Source organism: Moschus berezovskii, chromosome 14 (genome assembly GCF_049115385.1).
Source record: "Moschus berezovskii isolate FMDL1 chromosome 14, NW_MosBer_1.0, whole genome shotgun sequence".
Classification (NCBI taxonomy): Eukaryota; Metazoa; Chordata; class Mammalia; order Artiodactyla; family Moschidae; genus Moschus; species Moschus berezovskii.
This window is the reverse complement of record NC_142473.1, coordinates 58,838,168-58,853,319: the sequence shown is the minus strand read 5'-3', so window position 1 is coordinate 58,853,319 and position 15,152 is coordinate 58,838,168. Positions and strand designations below refer to the sequence as shown.

The following is a 15,152-nucleotide window of genomic DNA, read 5'->3' as shown; positions in this document are numbered from 1 at the left end:
TTACAAAGCATGTAGGGGCTATCTCATGGAGCTCTCAACTCATGTGACATCAGACCTGAGGTCAGAGATCACCTAGTCACTCAGGGAAACAGAGACTCAGAAGAAGGTTGAAGAGGTATACTCATGGTCCTTTAGCCAGTGACAGAGCTGAAGTCTCCTTCCTCTCCTGTGGGCCTCTGTGACTGGCAGCCCGGGGCTCAAATGACTCAGAAACTCAAAGGTGCCTGGTGGAATCAGGAGGTTTTGGCTGGAGGAGCTTGTAGGAAAAAGCCTTGTACTTGCTGGTGGCTTCTGTGCTGTCACTCAAAGCAGAGGAAGAGAAACCTGCTCACTGGAACCGCTTTGTCCCACTCATTGAGTGACAGAATCATAAAGGACAGAGACACAGACATCATTCTCTCCCAGAATCTCTCCCACTTCTCAGGTGGGCAGACATGAAGAGGACCCATTACAGAGGAGTCACAGCAGGAGAGCAATCACTGATGCCAGAGTCTGGTCTCCTCTCCCAGGAGCCAGCTGTGACACAAGGACTGGCATGGGGTCAGCGAAGGCTCTGGAGATGTGTTCAACAGACACCTGCAGGAAGCCTTCTGGGACCAGAGCACCTCCCTCCATCCTCCCTAATGCCAGCCCTGCATTTTGGAGGAGCCCCTCCTCTGGGTGGCGTTCAGCAGATCTCCAAGTGCTGGTCTCGGGGAACGTTGTACTTGAGCTTGTGGGCTTCAAAGAGATTTTCCAGCTCCTTCACGTAGTGTTGGTGGAGCCTGTCCACCTCCTCCTGGGAGGGATGCAGTGTCTACTGCACCTCAATGGGCTTCCCCACTGCAAGACACAGAGGTGAGTGGTGGCTCGGAGCCAGAACCACTGAAGGCGCAGGGACATTGGTATTCCCACTACAATGGTCATCTGAGTAGGCAAGCACTCTAAATCCTTCCCATTCAATTCTATTTTGTGTTATAGGTTCTAAGATGTTAGGTCAACTTCAACAGTCTGTATATCAACAACACAGCCAGCAGGTGTTTGCATGCATTATCTCTTATGTTATCCTAACAATTATGTGGGGATATAACCTGGTTTTATTCCTGTTTGACTGCTAAGGAAATGAGTCCCAGGGAGAAGGCTAAATAACTTGTTCAAGGTAACATAGCCAGGAAAAAATGAGTACCAGGGTGTAAGCCCTGGGGATGGGCTCTTAGCCTCAGGGAAATGTGGATCTGGGAGTCTCAGATGCCATGATTGGAAGAGACTGTGTCTGTGGGAAGAGGTGGATCAGAAAGCAGCTGCCATGTCTTCTTCTCTTGGGAATTGTCCTGAGGCAACAGCACTGTAAATATTCATTAGAATATTACCACATAATGAAAAGAAAGTTTGGTAGAGGGGTTTGCCTGTATTCAACTAAGAAATGACTGAGTGAGTGAAGATGAACAGCTCTATTAGTTCTGACATTGGAACCTAGTTGAAATTTCAGAAGAAAGCAAATAGTTTAAAAATGGTGCTAAGGCTATGGACTAGAGATCATGTCCATTATTTACAAGGAAATCCATCTGGCTCTCCTTCAGAGACTTCTGATTGCTACTTTACACGCAGATCTAACAGACCTGCCATGGTCTTGTATCCACCTTATCCAGTTACTGTCATTAGACCCTGTGGTCAGAATTAAACCCTCCTTGTCTTGCATAATAAAGAGCCACATACTCTTACCAAACCTCAACTTTGTTACCAAAGGCAGGGTGATCGCTTGGAAGGCAGCGTGATCTCTGTGGATCTGGGTTTGCAATAAATAAAATATGGATGAGAGTCCCAAGTTGTTGGGAAAAATAAGCTGCTGCATGTAAGGACTAAGTACAGTGTCTGACACACTGCAGTGGCTCAGTAATCTGTAGTGGCTACTGACCTTTGTGTCCCTATTACCCTTCTCATTCTACTGCCTTTCGTAGGGTTACTTGCCTGTGTGTCTATTTCACACACTAGAAAGTGTCCTCCACAATGTCCAGGGTGTTCTGGTCCATGTCTCCTTGCAGCACAAGTGTAGGCTTCTAACTCTATAACACTTCCCCTTCCCAGACCAGGTCTAGGCTCACCCACAGTGGTGATGGGTCGGCGGTAGGGCATAAGACCAAAGCTGTACTGGAAGACTCCACGGCCATAGAAGAGAGGGATGGAACCTCTAGTGCTCTTGTGAAGTTGGTCCTGAAACCACCGCAACCAGGAACCAGGAGAGCTCTCAACCTGGTCATACATGTCATTCTCCCCAAAGGAGAAGATCGGCACCAGAGCTGCCCTAGAGGGAGACAGGAGAGAGGGCGTGTGGAGGGGCAAGAAGGCACAAAAATGGTCCCCTAGCCTCCTGTAGGGACCTAGTGAGCAGGAACTGGAACAGAGGACAGAGCCCTGGGACAAAAGCAGGAGACCTCACTTCCTTACAGTCCTTTATAGAAGGGCAACTCAGGTTATCTCCCTTAGGAAGCCCATTATCTGTTCCTACAGTGAGGGTAAATCGTCTGCCTGCAATGCGGGAGACTCAGGTTCGATCCCTGGTTTGGGAAGATCCCCTGGAGAAGGAAATGGCAACCCACTCCAGTATTCTTGCCTGGAAAATCCCATGGACAGAGGAGCCTGGTAGGCTACAATCCATGGGGTCGCAAAGAGTCGGACACGACTGAGCAAGTTCACTTTAACTTTCACAGTAAGAAAAGCGCACGATGAGGGTTAAAGTCACAGAAGCAGATCCGGCACAAGTTCAGGATTAACCCTTTCCGGTTACAGGATCATAAGACAAAACAGAATACAGCTGACAGTCCATCCAGATATAAAACATCTGCAGACTTTCAGGGAAGATCTCGTCCAGCTAGCTTTGTATTCTTCACACATGTTTAAAGATAGGAGAATAGCTTTAAGTTATGTCCCAAGCTCCATTCTCCCTGAGTTCCTAGATCTCAGATGTAATGCAACCTTTCAGCAATATGACCTTTGGAACTTAATCCCTTTATTTACAAAATCTTCTGTCTAGAATCTTCTTTGGGTATGTAGGCCTGAGACAGTGCATCTGTCACCAATATACAATCTTCATTGTCAGTGGATTGAGATTCTCCCTGCCAAAACAGGATCTGCATTTGCCTCTGCAGTCTTCCCTCCAAACTACAATCCTTGCCAATCTCCAGTTGAACCCAGGGCCCTCTCCCCAATACCTGTACATCACGGCGAGCCTGATGAAGCCCTTGCGGTTCTGCAGCACCGGCTTGTAGGTTCCAAGGCTGGCATTCAGTGACTCCTGGACGCCCCCAAAAACGATGGACAGCAGGTTGCCGCCACCTTTCCTGCTCAGAATGTGAGCAGCACTCTCCTTGTCTGATGAGACCAGCCCTGGGTTGAGAAGAAAGTGGTCACGTGCAGTATGAAGGGGGCAACCATGGTTCAGGAGTATGACTTGGGCTCTACCCGACTCTCCAACTGGGAGTCCCCAGATGACAGGCACTGAGTGCTACCTCCTTTCCCAATACTCCCATGAAACTTATCACTGAGCACACAGGAATGGAAAATGCTTCTTTGGGTCTCATCTCCTTGTCTACTTCACATTCACTTGGAAGAAGTAGAGAACAATTGGGCGCCCTCCTTAAACCCCTTCCTCATGCCTTCAGCCCTCATCTTCCTGGATTAGAAAGAGTGGCAGGACTCACCCCCTGACATGATGCAATCCCTGAAGACAGGGGCCCAGAAACACCAGTGCATCATCATCAGATGTGAGTGGATGCCTGGAAAAACTGAGGAGAAGCCCGTGCCCTCAGTGCACAGGTTGGTAAAAGCTCCAGTGGCGAGGACCCCATGAGGGTTGGAGACAGCCAGATAGTTCCAGGAGGGGTCCAGCTCAGCGGTCTTGACCAGCTGCAGGGACAGCAATCAGGTAAATCGGGGCTGCACCTAGTTCCCCCCCACCCCCGCTCCGGTCTCCCAGGTAAGTTTCTGGCATGACCTCTTCTATGTGTCCCCTGTGCCCAAGTGCTTTCACACCCCATGTGAGTGTCCTGTGATGAGAGATGGGCTGTCTGAGGATCCTGTCCCCAGTGCAAGCATGGAGCAGAGGAGATGCTCTAGGAGACTATGGAATGAAGAGGGAGAGAACAGAGCCAGAAATGGATGACCAATGCTGCCTGCCTCAGAAGGAAGAACCATGCAGAAGGCAGAGTTAGGACTCCTGGGAAGAAGACTGGAGACTAGCCAATGTCCTACTGGGATGGAGACCTTCTTCCAGGTAGAGCCTGACGAGAATGAAGGAGTCAGCACAGGAGGGAGTGAGCCCCTCACCAAGCTTGTGGCAACTGGCCTTCTGTCCCGGGTAAAGAGCTGGACCTCTGAGTCCCTTTAACTCAGTGTAAGAGACCCCAGGGTGCTAAAGGTACAGATTGGGAAGAGGGGCATGAAGTCTCTAGTGATGCCAAAGGGTGTGGGTTGAGAGAGGTCAGGGAGGTGTCCTGTGAAGTCTGCAGCACTTCCTGACACCAGGTCACAGCCTGCCCACAGCACTGCACCCCCTGCTCAGGCCTTGGCCTATGTAGACACTGCTTTCTTGGATAATGAAATCTTACACAGAAACCCAGCTCCTGAACTGATCTTCAGGATGAGGGGGAATCAATGGTCCTTGGGGAAACACTGCCTGATTCTCCACCATTACCTCTGTAGGAAGCCCATAGGGTGCATTTTGAAAGCTCCAGTGCTCAGTAGTCTCCCAAACTCTCTAGAAACTCTTCCTTTAGGCTCTAGTTGGTAGAATCATAGCATAAAGGCTTGTGATGTGGAGTAGCCTGAGAAGAGTTGTTAGGACAAGGAATGTTGCTTGCCTGCCTTCAAGCCAGCGGCCACTGTTGCTGCAACTGACAATGGGCCTTGAAAGGAATTCAGGATGGAAGATAATAGGATACTGGTCACAGAGAGTGAGCATGCACATCACAGGAATAACTGCAGTGAACCCAGATTTTGTATCTCCCCGTATGTAGAAAAACATGAAAATCATTAACTGGCGATGTCTGCTTTTTGACTGGCAGCAATCTTTTCATGTTTAGCCACATGGGTTGTTTGGTTTTGTTTTGTTTTTTCCAACAAAGCCCCATAAGTACTGACTTCTCCCTTCCCTTTCAGAACAGCTCCTCAGAGATTTCTGAGAGGCTATCTCTGAATACAGTCCTCAGTAAGACCTCAGAACAAAACACCTGACAACTCTAAGGTTGTACACTTGTTTCCAGTAGATAGCAGAGACACTCTGACCCCCCTATCCACTGCCAACCAAAGATCATGCAGGGCCTGCTCTGTTAAGGTGTGTGGATGACTTGGAAGCTCTCCTGTGAGATGACAAGAGTCAGAATCTATGAACCATAGCGCCTCCTGCAGGCCTCAGTCCAGGACAGGGTGGTGAAAGTGCATGTCATCTCTCCTTCTGCTGGCTGCTCCTTGGTACTGCCCGCCATCTGCAGCTGCTGTTGCCACAGGACTGCAGGGGCCTACAATCCAGAACACTGTGCTCATGAAATTTCTAAAAATATGTTTCCCACAATGTCAATAGTGTCCTATGTGAGAAATCCTCTGGGGGTAGATACCTGGTTAAAGGAGGAACAGAACAGACATAGATAAGACCAGCACAGAGACGCTCAACAGAGTTTTTCTGCCGGATGTGCAAATGACAGCAGTTCCAGGGGTGAAAGGAGAGCCAGATGCTGTCCTTAGAAGGTCCCAGGATCACCTGATGTCTTTTGGACTCCACACAACCCAGTGATGTATGTGACAGCATGTCCAATTTACAAGGGAAAAATCGAGGCTCAGAGAGCATGTGTAACTCACCCCAGGTCATACAGCTGGCATGTTGCAGACCTGGTAGTAGAATCTATGAAGTCCTTGCTCAGAGGAGACACCATATACATTCTTGTCTCCTGTGTCCAGAGAGGGCCGCCTGTCCCCGCCTGGCTCCTCTCTGTGTCCTCACTGCCTTCCTCTTCCTATCCCCACTGGATAATCAACCATCACAGCTGCTGACATCCAAGGGTTTAGCCAGTCTGGGATTCAGAATGGACCAAACGTCAGTTCACTGAAATTCAGGGGCCTGCATCCTTAAGGACTGATCCTTGGTCCAGAGTCCAGTGTACAAAATGACATGAGGTACCCTGAGCCAGAGATCAGAGATTAAGAGATAGGCAGAATAGGATTAACTGGACTCTTTAGTGGATCCCTAAGGAAACCTTGATTCAGAATGAGCAAAGCTGTCCAAGGAGACATAACATATCAAACACACAGGGGCAGGATACTTCCTGAGGGCTCTCTGCTGTGTTTCTATTCTCAGAGCCAATGCACACACTTAAAAGCAGTAAAAGAACCTGTTCTATATCCTTGCTCACACCTTCTTCCCTGCAGGGTATCAGTATCCTCATCTGATAAAGTGTCAGCCAGATGTTCTGAAAATCTTCTTTTCTTCACCCTAAACTTAGACTGTTGAGGGATTTATACCTGTCAGATACATAAGTGAGCTGTACTACATGGCCTACTGGGTTCCTCAAATCCTGTTCATTCATCAGTTGTCATAGTGGCCTCACCTCACTCAAGTAGGACAACCATAGCCAGACAGTAGCTGATTCTTCCCCTAGCTACAGAGTGGTAGAAGCCTGTCTCCTGCTTCTGGCCCAGTATTCTGCTAACTATATACAGGGTGAAACATCCCCATGAACACGTGGGGACTGTGGTCCTGACCACTCCCTAGTCAGCCCCATACACACCGAGATGGGGAAATAGTCCTTCGTGTACTTCCATATGGTCCAGTGCCTTATGAAAGCACTCTGCCTGCCCCCCTGCCGTGGTGTGTCTCGATCCAGGTACCACCAGATTGCATGCAGGATACTGATCATCCAGAATCTTGTGAACAGGAGGCCTATGAAGACTATGCAGCAGACCAAGTCTGGGAAGGGACGGAGGAACCATTAGTGGTCAGAGATATGAAGGAACAAGCTCTCCCCGTATACCGAGCTCTGGCGGCACTGTCCATTCTAGCCCTACTCCTAGGAGGAAGAGATCAGCTTCCCAAGGTTTGGAGGAGGAGAGAATGCTGTCAACACGACAAGTGTCACATTGACAGCCTGGATTTGAAACCAGTTGGCCTAATTTCAAAATCGCATTTTTCCACTGCACCAGATTGCTTACTCATTTGGGTCTTCCCCCTCCACTTCCTTTTCAGTCTGTATTCACCAGATTTTCAATAAAGGCCTGATGGAGATGTGACAGGATGAACTGTTTCCGGTATCCATTCTTTAGAACCCCAGAGAAAAGGTATTGTTTCTACCCAGCCCACTTCCACAGGATTCTTTGAGCTGTGGACTGTAGCCCTCCAGGCTCCACTGTTCATGTTCTCCAGGCAAGAATACTGGAGTGAGTTTCCACGCTCTCCTCTAGAGGATCTTCCAGACCCAGGGATCAAACCCACATCTCCTGTGGCTCCTGCATTGCAGCCAGATTCTTTACTGCTGTGGGGAAGCCCAGTGGGGAAGCCCAGTCTGAATAGTAGCAAAATGCATAAATCAAAGTATTTTGGGGCTCACAGAGCCTCGCTTTCTACAGAGCACCTCCAACATGCCAGGTGCCGGTGGTTAAGCCGAGAACAACGGACAGGAATGCCTGCCCTCCTGGTGCTGGCTTCAGAGTTGTGTTTGGAGCACTTTGTTTTGCCTTCTCAATTTTAACAATGGTAAAATACGTTTAACATATACTAGTCACCGAAATGACTCTTTGGTGTTTTATTATTCTTCTTAAATTTTCGTTATAGTTCATTTGGGCTTCCCTGGTGGCTCAGAGGTTAAAGCGTCTGCCTCCAATGCGGGAGACCCGGGTTCGATCCTGGGTCGGGAAGATCCCCTGGAGAAGGAAACGGTAACCCACTCCAGTATTCTTGCCTGGAAAATCCCATGGACGGAGAAACCTGGTAGGGTACAGTCCACAGGGTCGCAAAGAGTCGGACACGACTGAGCGACGGAACGGAACGGATAGTTCATTTACATGTTTGTTTTTTTAAAAAAATATTTGAAATACAACTTTATTCTGATTCTAAACGAAAAGGAATGGGAATGACAGTAACAAACAAGATTCCACCTCTCATATTGTCATGTGACTACAGCAGTCTTATATTTGAAACTCAAGGAGGAAACAACTGTGTTCCAAAACACCTAAATATGCAGGTCCAAAAAATGAAGGTATTCTTTTTTAAACTGCCACATTCACCTCAAAGTCCATGCATCTCCTTCAGCATCCAAAGATTAAGCACGTGTTCTGCTTAGCTATATAATAAAGTGGCAAACACGCTGCACCACTGACATAACAGGACAGTTGCCTATAAAACTAGACTTCTGACACTGGGCCCCAGCTTCACTTTCTCACAGGTCATCATCTTCATCCGGGAGAGCAGTTGTCTGAGCAGCCTCTAAATCATGCTCCCACTATGCTGCCAAGGCGGGGTCCATGACCACCTCTGGCAGGCCAAGAGCAGGCATGGCGACAAACTCCAAGTTAGGGTCTCCAATCAGTTTTCTAGCAAGCCAGAGGAAGGGCTTTTCAAAGTTGTAGTTACTTTTGGCAGAAATGTCATAGAACTGAAGATTCTTCTTTTGGTGGAAGACGATTGACTTTGCCTTAACCTTTCTGTCCTTAATATCCACTTTGTTGCCACACAACACAATTGGGATGTTCTCACACACTCATACCAGATCTCTATGCCAGTTAGGCATATTCTTGTAAGTAACTCTTGATGTTACGTCAAACATAATGGCACACTGAGCTTGCATATAACAGCCATTTCTCAGTCCACCAAATTTCTCCTGACCAGCTGTATCCCATACATTGAACTTAATAGGTCCTCTGTTGGTATGGAACACAAGAGGATGGACCTCAACACCCAAGGTAGCTACATACTTCTCAAATTCACCAGTCAGATGACGCTTCAAGAATGTAGTTTTTCCAGTACCACCATCACCAACCAAAACAAGTTTGAACTGAACTTGGGGTTCTCCTTGGGCAGCTGATGTTACGCAGCTCGCGTCCCGGCGCCCTCACGGCCTCCGAGGCAGGAGAGCGAGAACTCTCCGCCCAGAGGAATCGTTAAACCACCTCCTCATGGCCGCCGCCAGCCACTGCCTGGACCCCCCGACACCCGCCCCCGCCGCAGACCCCCCTTTACATGTTGTGTTAGTTTCAGTTGTATAGGAAGTAAACCTGTTAAACTCGTACACATATCAACGCTGTTTTTTTTTCCTTATTTCCTTTCCTATGAAGATCATTACAGAACACTGAGTAGAGATCCCTGTGCTACACAGAATGTCCTTATTGTTATCTATTTTATATATAGTAGCATTATTTGTCAACCAAATTTCTCAACTTATCTTTCCCCCTTATCCCCTGGTAACCATAGGTTTTTTCCTACTTCTGTTTTGTGAATAAGTACATCTATATCTCTTTTTGATTCTGCATATAAGTGATATCATGTGATATTTGTCTTTCTTTGGCTAGCTTCACTCAGTTTGACAAACGCTAGGTCCACACATGTTACTGAAAATGGCGTTAATATGTTCCTTTTTATGACTGAGTAATTCCATTACCTGTATTACTGCATCTTCTTTATGCATTACTCTAATGGATGTTGAGGTGGCTTCCATGTCCTAGCTATTGTAAATGTGCTGTTATGAACATTCGGGAGACTGTATCTTTCCGAATTATGAGCTCATGACAGAGGCCTTATGGAGAACAGTATGCAGATTTCTTATAAAACTATTAGAATACAATAGGACCCAGCAATCCCCCTCCTGGACATATACTCTAAATGATTTTTGACAGGCAATTTGGCAGCAGTAAATTAATTCACATTGTTGTGGAAACGATTCCAGCCTTCATCTCAGAACTCTTTTCATCTTCATAAACTGAATCTCTGTACCCATGAAACTAGAACTTCCATCTGGGTCAAGAGAATAAGACCAGTTTTTAATAGCGGTTTTTTGTGGGGTAGGATTTGGAGGAAATCTTTGACTTTTAGAGTACACATTTTGTTTTGATGTGTTAAAATAGCATGTATTTGTTTTTCAGTCAGAAAAAAACAATTTAAAAATGTGGGCATTTCTGCTTCATCAGAAAAAACTCCCCCATCTAAACATCTCCTTCATTCTGGCAACTCCTTTAACATCTGTCAGCAGGCAAAATCCTAACTTGGGTATATTTTCAGGCCCTAAGAAAGGAAATGCCTGCTTTCCCTTCATAACGCCAAGAAGGAAGGATGTAAAATCCCATTTTACCGAGACCCAGAGAGGGTATTTATGTTAGCTAACCTCATACAGAAAGCCAGTAGGATGAGTGGTGGTTTCAATTCTACTATTATGTCCATATCATGCTCCCAACATTCATTCATTCAACAAGCATTTATCAACATTAACTCTTCTAGGAGATGGAGATGCAGATGAGATCAACACCAGCTCTTTGAAAGGAGCTTACCTTCCTGCTCCTTTTTCCATCCAGGTTGAGAGACTAAAACCAGTTGTTAATAGCTGTTTGTTGTAGGGTAAGATGTGCGGTGAATCTTTGATTTTCAGAACACACATTTTGTTTCGATGTGTTAGAATACATGAATTGGTTTTTCAGTCAGAAAAAAAGAATTTTATTCTGTGGGCATTCTTACTTGATCAGAAACTCCCCAATCTAAACATCTCCCTCACTCTAACATCTCCATCACTCCCTCATAACCTCAGATATGCAGATGACACCATCCTGATGGCAGAAAGTGAAGAACTAAAGAGTCTCTTGATGAAAGTGAAAGAGGTGAGTAGAAAAGTTGACTTAAAGCTCACATTCAGAAAACTAAGATCATAGCATCTGGTCCCATCATTTCATGGAAAATAGATGGGGAAACAGTGGAAACAGTGGCTGACTTTATTTTGGGGGGCTCCAAAATCGCTGTAGATAGTGACTGCAGCCGTGAAACTAAAAGACGCTAACGCCTTGGGAGGAAAATTAAGACCAAGCTAGACAGCATATTAAAAAGCAGAGACATTACTTTGTCAATGAAGGTCCGAATAGTCAAGGCTATGGTTTTTAGTAGTCATGTATGGATGTGAGAAGTGGACTATAAAAAAAGCTGAGTGCTGAAGAATTGATGCTTTTGAACTGTGGTGTTGGAGAAGACTCTTGAGAGTCCCTTGGCCTGCAAGGAGATCCAACCAGTCCATACTAAAGGAAATCAATCCTGAATATTCATTGGAAGGGCTGATGTTGAAGCTGAAACTCCAACACTTTGGCCACCTGATGCGAAGAACTGATTCATTTGTAAAGACCCTAATGCTGGAAAGATTGAAGGAAGAAGGAGAAGGAGGTGATAGAGGATGACATGGTTGGATGGCATCACCGACTCAATGGACGTGACTTGAGTAAACCTCGGGGGTTGGTGATGGACAGGGAGGCCTGGCGTGCTGAAGTCCATGAGTTGTAGTGGGTCGGACAGGACTGAGTGACTGAACTGAACTGAACTACCTTCCTGCGTGAGTGTGTGAATTACAGACAAGAGGAAAGAAGCAGATTAAACAAGAGACCCACTGGGAAGTATTAGTTACTGGGGCCTGAGTCTTCAGTAACACGTTCTTGACCTCTCAGGCCACATCTTCGCCTTCCCCAAACAACTGCAGTAGGCCAACATGAACCATCTCTTCACTATATGTGCAATGTTTACTGGCCGCCTGGAAAAACTTACTTTCCTGAAGGCCTGTACTTTCTGCCTTGTAGATGCATCTCCTAATATCTCTGGAAAAGAGCCCCTTCTCTCCACCCACTGCCAGCCTCTCTAGACCAAGGTAAGTAATCCTTTTCAAAAAGTCAGATTGTAAGTATTTCAGACACTGAGGCTCAGGAGGCAACTTGAAGGATACTGCATAGGCACAGAATCATTTAAAATGCAAGCATTTAATACGCAAAAGCCATACTTTGCTCATGGGCTGTACAAACACAAAAACGATCAGGGAGCTGGTTTTCACTCATGGGTCTACATGATGACCCCTGTTGTAGACTGAGACCTTGTAATTGAGCTGAATCTATGCAGCCTTCCTGGGAAAGAGCCCTCTTGTCCTCTGTCTGCCTCTTATTTGTAGTAAATCTTCAACTGCCTAAGCTTTAACCACATTTCAAAAATGAAAATTTTAAGAGAAATCATAAACACAGAAAGAAAACAGTAAAGCAAGAAAATAAATAGCACTTTAACCATTCAACAAATTCAAACACTTTTAGTTTGTTCCTGAGAGTTGAATATAATATTGAGACTCATCTTTGAGAGGTTTTGCAGATACTGAACCCCCAGCAGGTGGAGGAAATTGCTCACCAGCCCATAGACTTCAGACAAGGGGAAACCAGAAGGTTGATGATGGTGACTCCAAGTCACCTCACCACCAATCAATCAAATGATTGTCTAGGAGTTGATCATGCACCCAGCATCTCTGCCTCACCCAGTCTCTACACACCAATCCCTGGTAATCAGAGGGGTTTCAGGCATTATGAGCCTTAGTTCCCTGGACTCCTTCCTTGGCCCCTGCAATAAAGACTGCACTCTCTTTCACCACCACCCACTGTCAGTACAGGAGATTTACTTTGTTCCCACAAACAGACCCAAATCTGATTTCCTAGCAATCGTTCCCTGTCATCTGTCTCCCCCAACATCCCAATACTGAAGATCCCTAAATTATAGCTTGTCACCCACAGATTGGACCTTTTCACTCCTGTACCTAAAGTTCTCCTGGGGATCCCCTTTGCCCTTGAGATAAGGGACAAGGTACAAGCTACTGTTCCTGGCATCAGATGGTCCTGATGCCTTTTCTCAGTTGCCTTCCTTCTAGCTCCAAGTCCAAGGTTACTTGCCTCTTGGTCCACCTCTGGACACTCCCACATTCCAGGCTAGGCTGAGGTGGGCATGGACATTCAGACAATTCCTGCTGGCAAAACTCCCCCAGGACCATGTGAACAATATATCCCTCATCCCAGGTGATCCCCAGGCACTAGGTTCAGCATCCACCTTAGGACCTGTATATTTCCCCCATCAATGCACCATGGGCTCTTGAAGTGGCAGGTGCCATGGCCTCCCAAACCCATCTCAGCTTTCCTTACGCAGGGCCAAGTAGTAGAAGATCAACTGCAGGACCGCGAAGGTCTGCAGCCTGCGTTTCAGTAGCACAAACAAAGGTGCAAACTCCACCATGCTGATTCCTATGCTTCCTCTGGACGCTTCTCTGAGCTCTGCTGTGGTCTGAGACACCTGCTGGTTTTTGTTGCTGCCAGAGGTTGTTAAGTATTTGTGGGAGTGGGGAGGAAGGGTGACCAGCCAGCCGTAGAGTCTCATTGCACCTACCCTGGCAGGGTGCAGTATCCTAGGAGAAATATTTAAAATCACCTGGTCTGGACTAAACTTACTACAGAGGAAGAGAAATGCACTGGACTCTTCAGGCAATACATTATCTGCTAGATCACCTTTGCTCAAATCTTGCCCATTACTTGGCAAGTAAAGCAGCAAGCATAGGGTAAACCTGCCCTCTTTACACTTACACAACTATCTGGCTGCAGTAATTGTCTCCTTTCACCTGCCAGGTCCATGGAACCCCTTTACAAATAAGAAGTATGAGCTCCCACATAAATATCTCTAGGCCCCACTGTCTCCTCATCTGGCTGCCTTTTCCTCATTTTGCCTGGTCAGCAAAACTCACGGAAGAGCTGACTGATTTCCATGCCCTCTCCTTCATTTTGTCCTCCTTCTTCAAGACTTCAGATCCCACTGTTCCATTGAACTGCCCTTGACAAGTTCACCACTGGTCTCCACACTGCTGAAAACAGTGACCAATTCTCAGCTCTCATTTTGACCTCTCTACAGCCTCAGACACAACTGTTTCTTCCCTCCTTCTTGAAACCACTTGATCTGTAGATACCACACTCTCCTGATTTCCCTCCTGCCCCTCCATCTACCTCTGCGTCTCCATGGTGGCTCTTATGCTTCACCAGGCTAAGTGTTTCAGGGCCTTTCTGTCCCCTCAGTCTTTGGCCTTCCCTTTTCTCTCCATTCTCCCCACTTCAGAGACCTCCTCCAGGCTCATGGCCATGGAGTCTGTCTACAGGATGAAGACTTCCAAACTGTATCTCTAGCCCTGACTTCCCCGCAAGCTCTGGATTTGACTATGTAGGTGGGTACTTGACATCTTCCATGAGAGTCTGCTTGGCATCTCCATCACAGCCCACCTAAAACTGAACTTGACTTCCCCTCACCTGCCCATACTACAGTCTCCACGTAGCCACAGAGCTTTGCAAAATGGTCACACAGGGAATATCCTGCTCATCCAGTGCTAAGGACTCTGCCTTTCATGGCTGATGGCCTAGGTGCCTTGGAAATTTCATTGTGGTTACAGTGCTTTCCTAATCATAGTGAGTATACTTAAAAATGTTTCAGTTCAGTTCAGTTCAGTCACTCAGTCGTGTCTGACTCACCGCGACCACATGAATCACAGCACGCCAGGCCTCCCTGTCCATCACCAACTCCTGGAGTTCACTCAAACTCATATCCACAGAGTCAGTGATGCCATCCAGCCATCTCATTCTCTGTCGTCCCCTTCTCCTCCCGCCCCCAACATTTCCTAGCATCAGAGTCTTTTCCAGTGAGTCAACTCGTCGCATGAGGTGGCCAAAGTATTGCAGTTTCAGCTTTAGCATACGTCCTTCCAATGAACACTCAGGATTGATCTCCTTTAGAATGGACTGGTTGGATCTCCTTGCGGTACAAGGGATTCTCAAGAGTCTTCTCCAACACCACAGTTCAAAAGCATCAATTCTTCGGCAATCAGCTTTCTTCACAGTCCAACTCTCACATCCATACATGACCACGGGAAAAACCATAGCCTTGACTAGACGGACTTTTGTTGGCAGAGTGATGTCTCTGCTTTTTAATATAGTATCAAAGTTGGTCATAACTTTCCTTCCAAGGAGTAAGCGTCTTTAATTTCATGGCTGCAATCAGCATCTGCAGTGATTTTGGAGCCCAAAAAAATTAAGTCTGACACTGTTTCCACTGTTTTTCCATCGATGTCCCATGAAGTGATGGGACCAGATGCCATGATCTTTGTTTTCTG

The 15,152-nt window shown here is 46.7% G+C and overlaps 2 pseudogenes; both read right to left on the bottom strand.

Moving 5' to 3' along the window:
• Positions 1-667: 667 nt before the first annotated feature.
• LOC129559818 (2-acylglycerol O-acyltransferase 2-like) lies at positions 668-13,240 on the bottom strand (annotated as a pseudogene).
• On the bottom strand, positions 8,242-8,786 carry LOC148775630 (GTP-binding nuclear protein Ran-like; annotated as a pseudogene).
• Positions 13,241-15,152: the final 1,912 nt, after the last annotated feature.